Genomic DNA, 17,420 nt, shown 5'->3' on the forward strand with positions numbered 1-17,420 from the left:
AAAAAAGAAAGAAAATGAATCCCACTGAAGCTCCTGTAAGCCATCGCTACAATGAGTTTGTAGAAAGTAGGCATTCATTTGCCTTCAAATTTGTATTTTATAATAACTTGTGCTTTCTGAAATTTGTTCTCGCATGGCTCTCGCAAGTAAAACACAAAATACACAGTTCTTAAGGATGTTTGTGTGGATGTTTATAATCCACTTTAAATGCTCTTTCCATTTGATATTGTTTTGTAGCCCAATATGGCGTATTCCAGGCTGTAATGTCCCTTTAATATGCTGTACATACAACTGTAGGGTGTGGATAGGCATAAGTTGACGCGGGATGATTTGGCTGTAACAAACGTCCGCTGTGTTATGTAAAATCAAAAGTAGAAACGCAAATATGAAAATTTATCTTCAATCAAACTTAAATCATTGATCCTGATTGGTCGATCCATGGCAACAATGTGGTATTATTAGTTATCCCGCGAGTGCAAGTGGAATACGGAATAATGCAGTGTGTCTGTGTCCCACATTCGGCTGACGCACTGCATTTTTTGTGTTCCACAAGCGTGAGCGCGATAACAAATTTATCTTTAAGCAAACTTGAGGCACAGTAAGATGAAACACACATGCCGCTGTTCATGTTCGTATGGAATGGCGCGCGCATCTTAGAATAGTGCAATATGCGGAGTGCAGTATGGACTGTGGCCGTGCTACATTGTTATATGTAGCACGGCTTGTTGCCATGGATTCACCAATCAGGATCGAGGATTCAAGTTTATTTGAAGATAATATCTCATATACCATGGTCCATATCACACTCTGCCTATCATATGGCCCCAACCATCGCTGAGAACAGACAGTTATCTAAAATACTACATCTGTTAAACAGCTGTGAGTTGGCTGTTGACTTCATGCACATGCTCGGGTACACTACATATATCTGTGCATTACTTTCCCCTGACAGAGCTGGCACTCAGGCACACCCTGTGACCTATGGGTTCTATGCATGACAGATTCTACAAACTGCACTTTGAGGGTTGAAAAAGAACAGCTTTTTTTCGTGGTTTTTCAGCATGGAGACACAATACATTGAACAGCTCAGTGGAACGATGTCAGCTATAAATTATTAGCCCTTAAATTTGGTCCAGTTCATGAAATGATGGCAAATGATCCTATATGCCTTGAACTCAGCTTACTTTCCCGGCTGGTCCTATCTGATTTTGGCGAGCGCTGTGGCTCGTCTGTCGGTGTTCTGGAAGATGGCCCGTATCAGGCTCTTCACATCACTGGCGCTGAACACCATAGCGAGTGGTCCCTGGAATGACGGAGAGAATCACAGTCTCAAATGTTTAAAGAGCAACTAGACAAGAAGGGGAGTTCCCAACATGAACAATGTTTTTAATTTTAAAGTTGAGCAAAGAAATTGACTGGAGCAGGGGTTGAACCTGTGACCTTCGGATTGCCGTTCCGGTGCTCCACCAACTGAGCTATCCAGCCCTATGTTGGTGGTTTGTCAATGTCTTTGTTCAAGGGGTGAGCCCCACATATGCCATGTAGCCAGGGATCACGCCCTAAGTCACGATGCTAGCAACATTAGCAATGCTGCAAACCTACAAATACCAAACGGGGATCACTCAGACAAGATACAACTTTTTTATTACAAATGGGGAACTGCCAGCATAGGGCTAGACAGCTCAGTTGATCGAGCACTGGAATGGCAATCTTGAGGTCATAGGTTCAAACCCCACTCCAGTTAATTTCCTTGTTCAACCTGACAGAACTTTACTGCTTAAAATTTGAATCCTATTTGTGTTGTATCTCACCTTGCCCTCCGCCCACCTGTCAACAATATCTTGCATGCTGGCGTCTAACAAAAACAGCAACTCGCTGAATGACGTCCACTGATCAACGGTACTCTGCATCAAAACTGGTTCCTATGCATTAATCCAAAAACCAAAAGTCAACCTTCTTTACAGTGGGTAAATACACTTCTAATTGTCTGAAAAAGTGGATTTGTGGGCAATTTCTGATCAAGTGAAGCATAAGCTAGCAAAGGTAATCATGTACCGCTCAAGCAATGAGCGATGTCCATCCTACGCAACAATATCTACAGAGATTGCATACTTTTCTAAGCTATGGGCTTTATTCATGAGTCGGCCATATTCAATTGAGAATGAGGTCAAATCTTTATTTTTGGGAACTTGTGTAGAGAACTGAAAGCACTACGTTACAAATTAATAGAAGTCTGCTCTGATGAATAATTTAACATTTGTGATTAAACATACCCTAATGTTTTAAGCCACATTTAAAAAAAAACATGCAAGTGAGGCTTGGAACGCATAAATAGTTGGGCACCATCTCATTCAACAGCTCACAACTTATGAAACACATTCAGGGAACACAACAAAATGGCTTCCTTGTGAATAAGGTTCATGGAGTAGTCTGCTACACACCAAACAAAAACCCCAAAGATTCTCTTTTTTTTGGTGTCCACAAAGCAACATACTGTGCATTATTAGACGCATTATATACATCACTTCGTGGGCCACTTAACATCTTATCAACAAATTCTGCAACAACAAACAAATTAGATTCAGGAATTGCTTTCTTACCTCATCTTCTCCTGGTTTGATCAAGTGTGGAATTCTGTCTTGCAGTCCCCAGAGTAACAAATGTAACTGCTGCGCATCATCAGCTGAGATGTCCTGTCAAGTTGAGCAACAAAAAAAATGTTCTAACCAATTAGTGGCAGTATTCCACAAGGATATCACAGACGAAACAAGTGCGAGTGCACAATAAGCTCTGGTCACCTTGCATGAAATGATTGTGCATAAAAACAAGCCCGGGCAGCCGTCTCACGTGAAAATCACGAGCTGAAAATTGACCAAAATAAGCCCCCTAAGTTTCCCATCAAAATAGTGGGCTACACACTACATGACTATTAACATTATTAAGCATTATCTTGCCTCCATTTACAAAATTTTGGATTATTGCTGAATGGGGAACTACAAATGGGGAACTGCCAGCATAGGGCTAGACAGCTCAGTTGATCGAGCACTGGAATGGCAATCTTGAGGTCATAGGTTCAAACCCCACTCCAGTTAATTTCCTTGTTCAACCTGACAGAACTTTACTGCTTAAAATTTGAATCCTATTTGTGTTGTATCTCACCTTGCCCTCCGCCCACCTGTCAACAATATCTTGCATGCTGGCGTCTAACAAAAACAGCAACTCGCTGAATGACGTCCACTGATCAACGGTACTCTGCATCAAAACTGGTTCCTATGCATTAATCCAAAAACCAAAAGTCAACCTTCTTTACAGTGGGTAAATACACTTCTAATTGTCTGAAAAAGTGGATTTGTGGGCAATTTCTGATCAAGTGAAGCATAAGCTAGCAAAGGTAATCATGTACCGCTCAAGCAATGAGCGATGTCCATCCTACGCAACAATATCTACAGAGATTGCATACTTTTCTAAGCTATGGGCTTTATTCATGAGTCGGCCATATTCAATTGAGAATGAGGTCAAATCTTTATTTTTGGGAACTTGTGTAGAGAACTGAAAGCACTACGTTACAAATTAATAGAAGTCTGCTCTGATGAATAATTTAACATTTGTGATTAAACATACCCTAATGTTTTAAGCCACATTTAAAAAAAAACATGCAAGTGAGGCTTGGAACGCATAAATAGTTGGGCACCATCTCATTCAACAGCTCACAACTTATGAAACACATTCAGGGAACACAACAAAATGGCTTCCTTGTGAATAAGGTTCATGGAGTAGTCTGCTACACACCAAACAAAAACCCCAAAGATTCTCTTTTTTTTGGTGTCCACAAAGCAACATACTGTGCATTATTAGACGCATTATATACATCACTTCGTGGGCCACTTAACATCTTATCAACAAATTCTGCAACAACAAACAAATTAGATTCAGGAATTGCTTTCTTACCTCATCTTCTCCTGGTTTGATCAAGTGTGGAATTCTGTCTTGCAGTCCCCAGAGTAACAAATGTAACTGCTGCGCATCATCAGCTGAGATGTCCTGTCAAGTTGAGCAACAAAAAAAATGTTCTAACCAATTAGTGGCAGTATTCCACAAGGATATCACAGACGAAACAAGTGCGAGTGCACAATAAGCTCTGGTCACCTTGCATGAAATGATTGTGCATAAAAACAAGCCCGGGCAGCCGTCTCACGTGAAAATCACGAGCTGAAAATTGACCAAAATAAGCCCCCTAAGTTTCCCATCAAAATAGCGGGCTACACACTACATGACTATTAACATTATTAAGCATTATCTTGCCTCCATTTACAAAATTTTGGATTATTGCTGAACGTACTTGTTTAATGGCCCTCTCACATGCCAAGAAGTTGTCGTCAGTGGCTACTTGGTCAAAGCCCTCAGCACCAGACAGATTCTCCACTAATTGATCTCGCTGAATTCTCTGCAACATAGAAGCGGTAATGCAAATACAGGATAAGGAGAGTTTATTTATTTCGCTTGAATGTGAGTGCAATGCACATTTCACATAACATTTAAAGTGAAATTTGCTGCTATTGAAATGTGTTGCAACTTTTGTAATCTGTGGGATGAATACCTGTTGTGATGTCAAAACTTAGGATTGGCGTAGCCAAGAAGGATACACTGGCCTTAACCCTAACCCTCCAGGGTATTGTGGCTAGAAACCCTGCTACACGCAGCAACATGCAACACTTGTCTACAACCCTGCTCAGTGTAGCAAGATCCATCAGGTTGGCAATCTCAAGGCTTAACTGCCTCAGAGTCTGTGGTCACCAACTGCAGCAGGATACCACTGTGGCATTGCTCAATGGGACTAACTCTCAATGTTTCAGAATTGGCCGTTTATGCACTGGTGTTGGTGGCTCAGTGCAGCAAGGTCCCACAGATGTTTGAACCTGATGCACTGTGTTGCATCTGGCAGGGCTAGGGTTAACAACAGGATAAAAGTTTTAGACCAATAAAATCAACTCAGTGCTGAAGTTTAGTCCCACTGAAATATCAGGAGGTACAGTAGAAACCCGACACATCCAGGCTGTGTTGACTCAGTACAAATGAGACAAAATAGGCTGCTGTTTTTTTTACCATTTGAGCCAAGAAACATTCGGATGCCAGCTTCCTGAAGACAGAAATTAGGTCGACAAACATGGACGTGCCATCACAGAGGGGCGGGGGTAAGGATTGACGTCACTGATGGCCTAGCGTCAGCAGGTGATGGGCGATGTACATGCAGTTGTTGTGGTGGAGTGCGCACACCTGGGGTAGCTTTTGCTGTTTCACAAGAAAAATTAAAAAAAACATAAAAGAAATGTCAAGATTTCTGTTGTGTAAGTTGAAGACAATATCAACATAACTTTCTTCATTGTTTTCATCCTTGCTTTTGTACACAGGAACATTTTTTTTGTGTGCATTTTTGTTTGTTTTCATTCAAATCAATAATATTGCTCAATCATAAAAAGGGTGCATAACAAACTTGTTGACGTTTCAGCTCAGTGGATACTATACATTTCCGGAAAACAGAGAAAATGGTTGCACAATTTTAGGGGTCTCATAACTGGATTTCATTGCTAACACATGAAAAATATGTGCCAGCGGGCACATTTTCTAAAAGCACCTTCAATGATTATTTTCTTCTAAATGATACCATGTCAGGTGGAATAGTTTCATAGGTTATTTGGTACCGGTCCTATCTTCACTTGGAGCTAGGATTTTCTAGTTAAAGCGGTAGGTTGTCAGGTTGGCGTAGCAAGGTAGGTCAAATCTAGCATTAAATCGGTAGGTATGTTTCAGTTTAATTGCAAATGTCCCTATGTGCCATTAACAACCCAAGTTTAGCAATTAGTTGTGTTCGTGCAACAAGGTCGTATCTCCTAAAATGGGCCGTTCGTGAAACACGAGTTTCAGAATGTCAAAATGTCGTATCTCACTTAAAAATAACCCTGATGTAACACACAAAGTCAATGGACCTCGAGATACAACGTTTTTACTCGCGCGAGATATGACTTTGTTGCAGAATGGAGTTACGACCTTGTGAATTCATATTTGGTTATTGTATTTCAAACACGAGTAGAATTTGCTTTTGCAAAGTTTGGATCTTCATTGGATCACAGTTGACAGGTTGAGATTTTCAACCCGGGTTGAGAGGCTCTAGTGTAAAAAGGCCTTAAGTGACTACTCACGCTCACTTCTGACTATGTTCACTACATGTTCACATTTTCGTGACACAGACTTGGAGGCAGATTTATGTATTAATTTATTTGTTTGAAAACAAACTGGCCAGCTTATTTACAAAAATCAATTTGGTGAAAGGATAGTAATGGTACAAAATCTTCCCATAAAATTTGTCAGTTGCACCACAAAGTGATGTATCGTGTGCACAAAGTCCATAGACAATTTGTCACTCTGTGGTGCACCCGAAAAATTGTAACATCCGGCATGTTATCATTTTGAAGAAAAACTACACACTGAAAAAGTCTTCTTTTTTCCTCTAATGGTACATGACTAATCTCTAATACAATCTCTGAGCACCTATCTATGCATTTCAGACAAATTGTTTTGAGCAACTATGACATTTAGCAGATGATAATGAAATTCAGTATTACTAAATGACCGTTTGAAAAAGTCCAGAAGTTGACTCACCAGACTATCTCTGTGGTATGTGGGTACGACATCACAAAATATCTCAAACATGTTTCGCACTGTGTAGAACAGCTGGATGGCACTGCAAACATAAAAATAAGACATTAGCAAAAACCCTTTACACTATGTAGGTCAGTGTTCTAGCCAGGCATCAAATAGCGCTAGCACCCGCTACGCTTTCGGAAATAAGCGCTACGCTTAAATCGCGCCGCTACGCTACCGCTACGCTATAAATTTTGGTTGCGAAAAAAAAATATCTGCCGTTTGTTCGTATACAAGCGCAGCGACTTTGAGCATTGCGCACTGGCCGTACGACACAGCGAAAAATAAACAACGATCCCACCGCACGTACCCCGTACGATACCCCTACCGTGATGCTGCGCCACACGCATTCGCTATGATAGCAATAAGCACATGCTGTTTCGTGCTGCGTAGATACAGTGCTCCGTACGGACGTACGTGGACCACACCATTTTGCGCTATCGGGTGTGCTTTCCTAAGGTCAATATTTACAAGCATTTCAACTGTTTTAAAATTATAAATAATACTTTTTATCAAGTCCGAAACATATAACTGTTTGAAAATAAGTCCTTCAACGTCGGAACATAATTTTCGTAAAGGATTTATTCGAGAAACGATGTCCAAAGAAAGGTTAAGCACCCCTACGATATCAATGGATCCGTCCCCAAAGATGGCCGCACGTGAAGAATTCTTCTCGAAGAATGTCGTTGTCGAAAATTTGGGTTTGTGACTACACTACTCGTTGCTGATAATAACAGTTCAATAAGTTTGGTAGTAAAAACGGATTTGTTTGTTCTTAGGACAAAACCAATCAGCAAGTATTGCAACAAAACAAGTTTTTTAGCGCTCCACGAATGCGTAGCTTTCTCAAATGCTGAGGGAAATTTGGTCGCGTAGTTCGCCGGCGGCGTAGCCGGTGTGGGCTGGCCCGCGCCGCGCCCGCACGCCGGGCCGGCCGGGGCCGGCTGCGGCCGGGATGGGAAGCAATTCCCAGTGATTATTTCTCATCGTCATTATCTACAATTATATTTTTTAACATAACAAAAATGAGATTTCTCCTTCACATTGTGTTGTAGCATATTGAAATTGCAATCGCCGACGACTTTTTATGTCTGAGACCTCCATGGTTTTACAATTTCTCTCCCTGCCGATCGGATGGTTTTATTAACAAATTTAAAATCGGAACTACTGCTACTACGGCAGCGCTACACAACACAAGGCTTCTTGAAATATGAAATGTTCATGCGATTTGTTCTCACACTTAATATTGACAAAGTAAATCCCAATTTTTTTTTAAAACATTGAGGAACTACTAAAACTGGTTAAACATCAGAAAGCATCGATCTTGGAACAACTTATACATTGTAAACGTGATCTAAAATTTGAAAACAGAAGAAACTTTACAGGAGCAAGAGTATTAATCATTGAAACAAATAAAACAAAATTTCTTATAATTTTAAACACTTCTGCTAAAAAAAAATCAGGGGAAAGTGGCAGGGAATCGCCTCAGATTGCACCACAGAGCATCTAGAGTCCAAAATTTTTCGGGGCCCTTAAGCGGGCCCCGGACCCCACGCCGTAAGTGCTTCGCGCTCCGCGCTCGCATTAGTCTCCGAACCAAAATTACCCCTACGCTATAATTTCACCCTGGCTAGAACACTGATGTAGGTTGAGGTTGAATATATTGTGTACACTGACATTTTGTTCAACACATTACAATTTGTTTGGACAAAAGGCACTTTTGCTTTTTCACATGACTTGGGACAAGTGCAGCCAAGTGGTTTGGGTTCGTGACTCATGATCAGAGGGTCAGAGGTTCCAATCCAGCTGCTGGCCATATGTTGTGTCCTTGGGCAAGCCACATCACCCTCACTTGCCTCTCTCCACCTAGGAGTATAAATGGGTACCGGTATTAGCTGGGGAGTAACCTGCGATGAACTAGCATCCCATCCAGTGGGAAACATAAATTTTCTCAGTCGTTTCATGCTACTGAAACCGGAGGTAAACACCAGCCTGATGGGCCATATTGGCTCACAACAGACTTTACTTTACTATGGTGAGAATAGCATAAACACATCACATCAGGCAGTTGGCATGGGTGGCGCAGTGCGTAAAGCACTTGCCTCTCACCGCTGTGGCCTGGGTTCGATTCCCGGATCGGGTAATATGTGAGTAGAGTTGCTCATTAATTAGTTCTCTCCTGTGCCACGAGGGTCATACGACAGCTGCTTGAGGCGCTTGTACATAACATGCCTTCGGCTCAACCACGTTGTAGCCGTGTCCTTTACAATTCAGCTTCTGCTGCGAGTAAGGATGATTAGCCCCCCAAATTAATCTATGTCCAACTCACCATTGTGGTGTGTTACTACCAGCTTCTTGTAATGTCTGGTAGGCTAGATTAACAAGACACCCTATGCTTTCACTGACTGCACACTCAGGCAGTGCAAAGATACCCTCGCTGACGTGGCACTTGTCCTGAAAGAAGTAAAAAAAAATTACATTGCAAGTGTCCATAAGTGAAATTGAAAATTTAATATGGTAAGTTCATTCAACACATTTCAACAATAAATATTTCAATTAATGTTTTAAACTTGCAAGAACTCTTAAAGGCTGATTAGAATGACAAAATCAAATCCAGTTTAGTCTTGAAGCGCACAATTTCCAACAAATTCTAACCTTGGCATCTTGTTTTTGATCTTTGACGTCCTTGTTGTCAACCTTCATTGTACCGACTCTCTTTGTATTGTGCAGTTCTCTCTTCATCAGCTTGCGGGCTTCAACTATCAGCTCTTGACACTTGCAAAAAGGAAATAAACCAAACATAAACAATGCCAGGGATGTAGTCAAGTACATCACAAGTCCAGTCACAAGTCCAGTCACAAGTAAATCACAAGTCCAGTCACAAGTAAATCACAAGTCCAGTCACAAGTAAATCACAAGTCCAGTCACAAGTCCATCACAAGTCCAGTTACAAGTCCAGTCACAAGTCCAGTCACAAGACCAGTCACAAGTCCTTTCACAAGTCCAGTCACAAGTCCAGTCACAAGTCCAGTCACAAGTCCAAACAAACTGAATGTTGCTATTAAAGAAATGTTGCCACAACATATTGAGAAGTACCTTAAAAAAAAAATTCACCTTTTTGTTAGCAAAGTGGACATTGACATCTCTGGCGTAGGTCAGCAGTGGAGAAGCAGTTTCTGCAATAAACCCTGAATAAGAGAAATTCTCTGCTCTTTAAAATATTTAGCTTCAAGGCAGTGTTTTATTTTATTATTTATATGAGGCTTCCAGCGGTCAAAAATAAATCAGCGTATTGTATGCTTTTGTGAAACGAACCAAGATAGCAATTATTTGGAAATTCTCCGGCGCGCCCTCATCCAGGCATTTTCGCTGGAAACTCACAGTTGTCAACCACTCAACAGAGCGTAGTGCGCGGTACCGTTGAACAAAGACGCCCACGCAGCAAGCATGCATCGCGCAGCAGGCCAGATATACGTGCACTGTTGTCAACAATTACAATGGCAGCTTCAAATAGTGTGACGAAAAAGGAGAAATGAAGATAGTATCTTGAATTGTATTTCTAGCGAATTAAGTCAGCTCGATATAAAAAATAATAATATTGGATGGCTTTTTGGGGGGGGGGGATACAAAAATATATTGTCTTCGACTTGTGCAATATTGTCATAGCTCATGCAATATATTCTTGTATCCACCTCAAAGCCATCCAATATTATATAAATATTCTGTGTGATTATTTGTTTTGGTTTGCTGTGTAACTGCTGACTGACCTGTTTTCCGTAGAGAAGCTTCAAATCCCTCGGTAGCCGTGATGACAGCTTTGTATTCATTGAGCTAAAATGGTGAATATGATAAAATAAACAAATTCACAAATGTTATCATACACTATTTCTGTAAATACATTTTCAAACATGAATATTCACTACACAGCATTAAATGTGCAGACTTCTTTCTTTTTTTATTCATATACACCACAAAATCACAAGTGAATTTTATTGTTTCTACCAAATTGGCACAATTCCATCACTGAAAACCTCCCGGTTCGATTTTCAGTATTTTAATTTCTAGAATAATTTTTTTCCCCTCAAATATTCCATTTAAGATTTTCAAATAATATTCCAATAAAATAAACTTTAAAGGGGCACTAGGTCCTGAAATCCCCGAAAATTTCAGGTTTTGGATTGTTTACTTATCCTACAATAAACTCCAGCTAAGACGGCACTCTCGGGACCAGAGAATTTGTGACGACTTACGCGAATGACGGCTTCTGCTGCAAGTCGTCATTTTGCCGACTTACACAAATACACAAATTAAATCACAAATACACAAATTAAATAGATCGCGAGGGGAGCTCTTGGAATTGAACGGGAAATTTCACTTTTCATCCGACTCGTAAGCAAACTTCAGCACCTTGATTTTAATCATCGATCTCTCCTTGTACCTCAGGTGGCGTATCTAGTAATTTGAAGGCTGTTTTGAGGTAAATCTGATGTTTTTATTTGCCAATGTTGTGTTTTTTGGGGGGGTCAACGGCGGTCGGCAGAATAGTGTTGCGCGACTTTTCTCATGGTTTCTCGAGAATTGCCACCAAAATCATTGAAAAATTTCATATTTTAGTCTTCATTGTTCTGTTTGAAGTCGATTACAAGCTTCGTAAATGCCTGTAGCATCGTATGAGGTATGAATTATGGAATCTGGGTCGGGATAATATAGGGAAAATGGACCGTTTTTGTAATGCACTGGGGATACAGAGTCCGGGATTTCGGGACTCTTACGACCCGGTACTTTTAACGTAGTTGTGACTCCAGGGGGGTCAGACAAGTCGACCGTTGAGACAACTCGACTCGGGACAAGTCGACCGTTGAGACAACTCGAGCATTGAGACAACTCGACCGTATGTGTGATAAATGGAAAGACAAATCTACCGTTGAGACAAGTCGACCGTTGAGTCAAGTCGACTCACTTGTTTTGGGGCCTAGTTTTGGGATAGTACTGGGGATTTTGACGGCGGCTGATCGCCGATTGGGAGTTATGACACATGAGTTTTTTTGTTGCATCTCAAAAAAAAAAAACAGAGCCGATATAGCGCAGCGTGATTGACCGTGCACATCGTCCGTTTTTCCGGGCCACGCGCATACCCGGTCAACGTGGCCGTACCGTGCATGGCGACATCGTTTTTGCCGGGCCTGTGCATGCACTTATCCCTGGTCAACGTGGCCGTGCCGTGCACGGTGACATCGTTTTTGCCGGGCCTGTGCGCGCACTTATCCCTGGTCAATGTGGCCGCGCCGTGCACGGTGACATCGTTTTTGCCAGGCCTGTGCCCGCACTTATCCCTGGTCAATGTGGCCGCGCCGTGCACGGTGACATCGTTTTTGCCGGGCCTGTGCGCGCACTTATCCCTGGTCAATGTGGCCGCGCCGTGCATGGTGACATTGTTTTTGCCGGGCCTGTGCCCGCACTTATCCCTGGTCAACGTGGCCGCGCCGTGCACAGTGACATTGTTTTTGCCGGGCCTGTGCCCGCACTTATCCCTGGTCAACGTGGCCGTGCCGTGCACGGTGACATCGTTTTTGCCGGGCCTGTGCGCGTACTTGCCGCGCCGGTCCACATGTCGGGCTGGGCCCGGTCCTCGCATGCGGGGCGCGCCGGCCCAACGCGACGGCCACCGGATCGGAGCGCGCCTCTGTGCATCGAGTATGCCCGTGCTGTGCCCGGGTTCTGCCATAGATTGCAACTTTTTCCGCTCCACGTGTATTCATTTTGATTGAGTCGAGCTGTCTCAACGGTCGAGTTGTCCCGAGTTGAGTTGTCAAACCGGGCGACTTGTCTCAAGGGTCGAGTTGTCTCAACGGTCGACTTGCCCGACATTCGACTCCAGCTCTAATGCGATAGGCATTAGAGCTGAAGTTACTCAAGCTAAGTTACATCATGGGACTATGTCATTGCCAATTACCCCTAGAACTTAGCTGGAGTAACTCCAGCTGACATGCTCATAATATTCATTCACATGTATCGCTGGAGTGTGGTAGCAAGAGACCCTAAAAAAATGGCCTCTCAAAAATTGTTCATTTTCACCTCTAATATCCCACCTCGGATTTCATTTACATACCTCGTAGATTCAGCAGTCATTCACAGAGCCTAATGATCGACTTGAAACAGACCACACAAAAAACTGTCTGGTGAGGTCAGGAAGATCACTGGTGGAGCTGTTGAGCTGGGAACTGATGTCTCCCTGAATTCATACCAACAAAAAAAGAAAGATACCAAATTGACTTCTTTTGACAATAAAAAATAACATCTTAACCAGTTTGCATCAGAGGACGTGATAAGACGCACTGGCTGTTTTTATGCACAGGCACGGCTGATGGATTTTCTAGGGTTAAAAGGTCAAAATTGCCTCCACTCACCTCCGGGTAACATTCTGCTTTTGCACACACACAAAAGTCTGTGAAGTCATACAGGCCAGACTGTGTGTTGATCTTGAATTGGCCGTTGTGCATGGCCAATTGTTTGACAATTTACGTTCCAGTGCACACCTCAAAGTATTGAAACATATGAGGTTTCGGCACAAAGTGGGACGCTTGGGTAAAAGAACCCCTATGCCAAATATCAGGCCAAAATATTTCCATGAAAAAATATGCATCATTTTACCAACTTGCTGTGCTCACATTTGTATGCCCTTAGCACAGAGATTACTCCAGTGTATGGCCATAGAATAGGCTAGGTTTTTACCAATGGTGCAATAAGTGATAACCACAGACACCAATGCCTATCTCATCAGACAGTCCCACATGCCTAGTCTAGGGGCTAGACGTTATTATGGTTTGATACGCGATAACCCCCGCAGCGATAACCCCCGCAAGAGGGAGCTCTCACTCACGACCAACCAATATCACCCACCATCAAAACGTCTAGGCCAACTCCTAATACCCCCCCCCCAAGAAAAAACAAACAAAATGGGGGAAACTAGTGCACAAACGTGACTTCTGCAGGCAATTTACTGTTCACTTTCAGTCCCACACATACTACATATGATAACCATTCATCTTAAATATCTGCGTGGTTATCCGTCAACTTCCTTTGGTATTCATGGAGGGGCTACGAAGTTCTTAACTGTTCCAAACTTCCGTGGTGAATCGTCATGAAAATCAATGCGCAGTAGAACCCTGGGACATCCATAGAACAACCGAACTAATTCGTAGTGTTATTTGTAGCTTTTCATAAATATTCTTGGAGATTTGTAGCTCATTCGTGGTGGAAATCTCTACGAATTCACTACAAATGTCCTACGGTTATGCCCAGATATGCTAGAATTCTGCTAAGGTTGTACTACGAATATGACTATGCTTTATTTGTAGGAGAACCTTGGTCATCCGTGGCCCAATCGCAGACAACTGTGGCATTAACATAATTATTCTTGGTCATACTGTCAATATTCGTAAACAATCCGTGAAGAAACTGTGATGTATTCCTAGAGAAACCTCCGAAAGTTGTGGCTATCCGTCCTGAAACCCTAGTGCATTCTTAGAAAGTCAATTTCTCCACGAGTCTTGACGGTTCATTGTGATCAATTGATTCTTGGTAAACGGTGGATATTCGTAGGTCCAACCATGAATGTGTTACTAGGGCCTTAAGACTATGACATACCTTGATCTTATTGCTGAGAGTCTGCATCTCAGTGGACAGTGTCTGCATCTTGTTGTGTAGCTCCTGGGTGGAGTCCCTGGTGGGTCTGTAGTTGGCATACTTCTTGTGTACGGCGTGGTAGATTTCACCCTTGATCTCATCAATGTGACTTGATAATTTGCCGATGCGCGTCCCCAGGTCTTCCTTTTCCAACAGATCTGGGCAAAGAATTACAAAATATTGGGTGAGTAAAAAAAACCGAAACCCAAATGGCAGGACCAATTTTCGAATGAAGTTTTGTCTGTAGCACTTTTAAACTCTAGGATATAAAAACCCAATCAATAAGCTTGCGGATTTGTGACGGTTAATACGGAGGTAGGCCTTGTCCACTAGTTACCTGTAGCTTGAGTAACTCCAGCTCTAATGCCTATTGCATTAGATCTGGAGTCACAACTACGTTAAAAGCACCGGGTCGTAAGAGTCCCGAAATCCCGGACTCTGTATCCCCAGTACATTACAAAAACGGTCCATTTTCCCTAGATATTATCCCGACCCAGATTCCATAATTCATACCTCATACGATGCAACAGACATTCACGAAGCTAGTAATCGACTTCAAACAGAACAATGAAGACTAAAATATGAAATTTTTCGACGATTTTGGTGGCGATTCTCGAGAAAGCATGAGAAAACGTTGAGTGACACTATTCTGCCGACTGGCGTTGACCAAAAAATAACACAACATTGGCAAATAAAAACATCAGATTTACCTCAAAACAGCCTCCAAATTACTAGATACGCCACCTGAGGTACAAGGAGAGATCGATGATTAAAATCGAGGTGCTGAAGTTTGCTTACGAGTCGGATGAAAAGTGACATTTCCCATTCAATTCTGAGAGCTCCCCTCGCGATCGATCGTTAAATTTCCGACTCTTGTTTGAACGACGCAATGTAACCGTACGTCCCAGCATTCATTCAGTGGTCTCAGCGCGATTCCGGTAACGAGCGCAATGCATCGATTATGATAATGAGTAGACTGGATCTCGTTTGTACAAGTGCATTTCGAACGATGATATGGAGTCGGGAACTAGCTTGAACTGGTTTCCGCTGATAGCTGCTCTAGTTCCCGACTCCGTATCTCAGTTCGAATGCACTTGTCTGTACAAACGAGATCCAGTCTGCCATTATCATAATCGATGCATCGCGCTCGCTAACGGAATCGCGCTGGGACCACTGAATGAATGCTGGGCATGTACAGTTACATCGCGTTGTTCAAACAAGAGTCGGAAATTTAACGATAGATTGCGAGGGGAGCTCTCGGAATTGAATGGGAAATTTCACTTTTCATCCGACTCGTAAGCAAACTTTAGCACCTCTATTTTAATCATCGATCTCTCCTTGTACCTCAGGCGGCGTATCTAGTAATTTGGAGGCTGTTTTGAGGTAAATCTGATGTTTTTATTTGCCAATCATTTGGAGGGTCAACGGCAGTCGGCAGAATAGTGTCGAGCAACGTTTTCTCATGGTTTCTCGAGAATCGCCACCAAAATTGTCGAAAAATTTCATATTTTAGTCTTCATTGTTCTGTTTGAAGTCGATTACTAGCTTCCTGAATGCCTGTTGCATCGTATGAGGTATGAATTATGGAATCTGGGTCGGGATAATATAGGGACAATGGACCGTTTTTGTAATGCACTGGGGATACAGAGTCCGGGATTTCGGGACTCTTACGACCCGGTACTTTTAACGTAGTTGTGACTCCAGGGGGGTCAGACAAGTCGACCGTTGAGACAACTCGACTCACTTGTTTTGGGGCCTAGTTTTGGGGATAGTACCGGGGATTTTGACGGCGGCTGATCGCCGTTTGGGAGTTATGACACATGATTTTTTTTGTTGCATGTCAAATAAAAAAGAGCTGATACAGCGCAGCGTGATTGTCTGTGCACATCGTCTGTTTTTCTGGGCCGCGCACATCCCCGGTCAACGTGGCTGTACCGTGCACGGTGACATCGTTTTTGCCGGGCCTGTGCGTGCACTTATCCCCGGTCAACGTGGCCGTGCCGTGCATGGTGGCATTGTTTTTGCCGGGCCTGTAAGTCCACTTGCCGCGCCGGTTGACGTGCCCACGTGCCGGGCCGGGCCCGGTCCTCGCGGGCCACCGGATCGGAGCGCCCTCTGTGCATCGAGTATGCCCGTGCAGTGCCTGGGTCCTGCCACAGATTTATGCAACTTTTTCCGCTCCATGTGTATACATTTCCATTGAGTCGAGCATTCTCAACGGTCGAGTTGTCCCGAGTCGAGTTGTCAAACCAGGCGACTTGTCTCAAGGGTCGAGTTGTCTCAACGGTCGACTTGTCCCGAGTCGAGTTGTCTCAACGGTCGACTTGCCTGACATTCAACTCCAGCTCTAATGCGAAAGCATTAGAGCTGAAGTTACTCAAGCTAAGTTACAGAACCTAGAACTTAGCTTGAGTAACTCCAGCTGACATGCTCATAATATTCATTCACATGTGACGCTGGAGTGTGGTAGCAAGAGACCCTAAAAAAATGGCCTCTCAAAAATTGTTCATTTTCACCTCTAATATCCCACCTCAGATTTCATTTACATACCTCGTAGATTCAGCAGTCATTCACAGAGCCTAATGATCGACTTGAAACAGACCACAAACAAACTGTCTGGTGAGGTCATGAAGATCACTGGTGGAGCTGTTGAGCTGGGAACTGATGTCTTCCTGAATACCAACAAAAAATAAAGATACCAAATTGACTTCTTTTGACAATAAAAAGTAACATCTTAACCAGTTTGCATCAGAGGACGTGATAAGACGCACTGGCTGTTTTTATGCACAGGCACGGCTGATGGATTTTCTAGGGTTAAAAGGTCAAAATTGCCTCCACTCACCTCCGGGTAACATTCTGCTTTTGCACACACACAAAAGTCTGTGAAGTCATACAGGCCAGACTGTGTGTTGATCTTGAATTGGCCGTTGTGCATGGCCAATTGTTTGACAATTTACGTTCCAGTGCACACCTCAAAGTATTGAACCATATGAGGTTTCGGCACAAAGTGGGACGCTTGGGTAAAAAGAACCCCT

General features: G+C 42.9%; 1 pseudogene; it reads right to left on the minus strand.

Moving 5' to 3' along the window:
* Positions 1-1,189: 1,189 nt before the first annotated feature.
* On the minus strand, positions 1,190-17,240 carry LOC119743359 (annotated as a pseudogene).
* Between the last annotated feature and the right edge of the window lie 180 nt (positions 17,241-17,420).

This window comes from Patiria miniata, unplaced genomic scaffold, assembly GCF_015706575.1.
Source record: "Patiria miniata isolate m_02_andy unplaced genomic scaffold, ASM1570657v1 HiC_scaffold_6, whole genome shotgun sequence".
Taxonomy (NCBI): Eukaryota; Metazoa; Echinodermata; class Asteroidea; order Valvatida; family Asterinidae; genus Patiria; species Patiria miniata.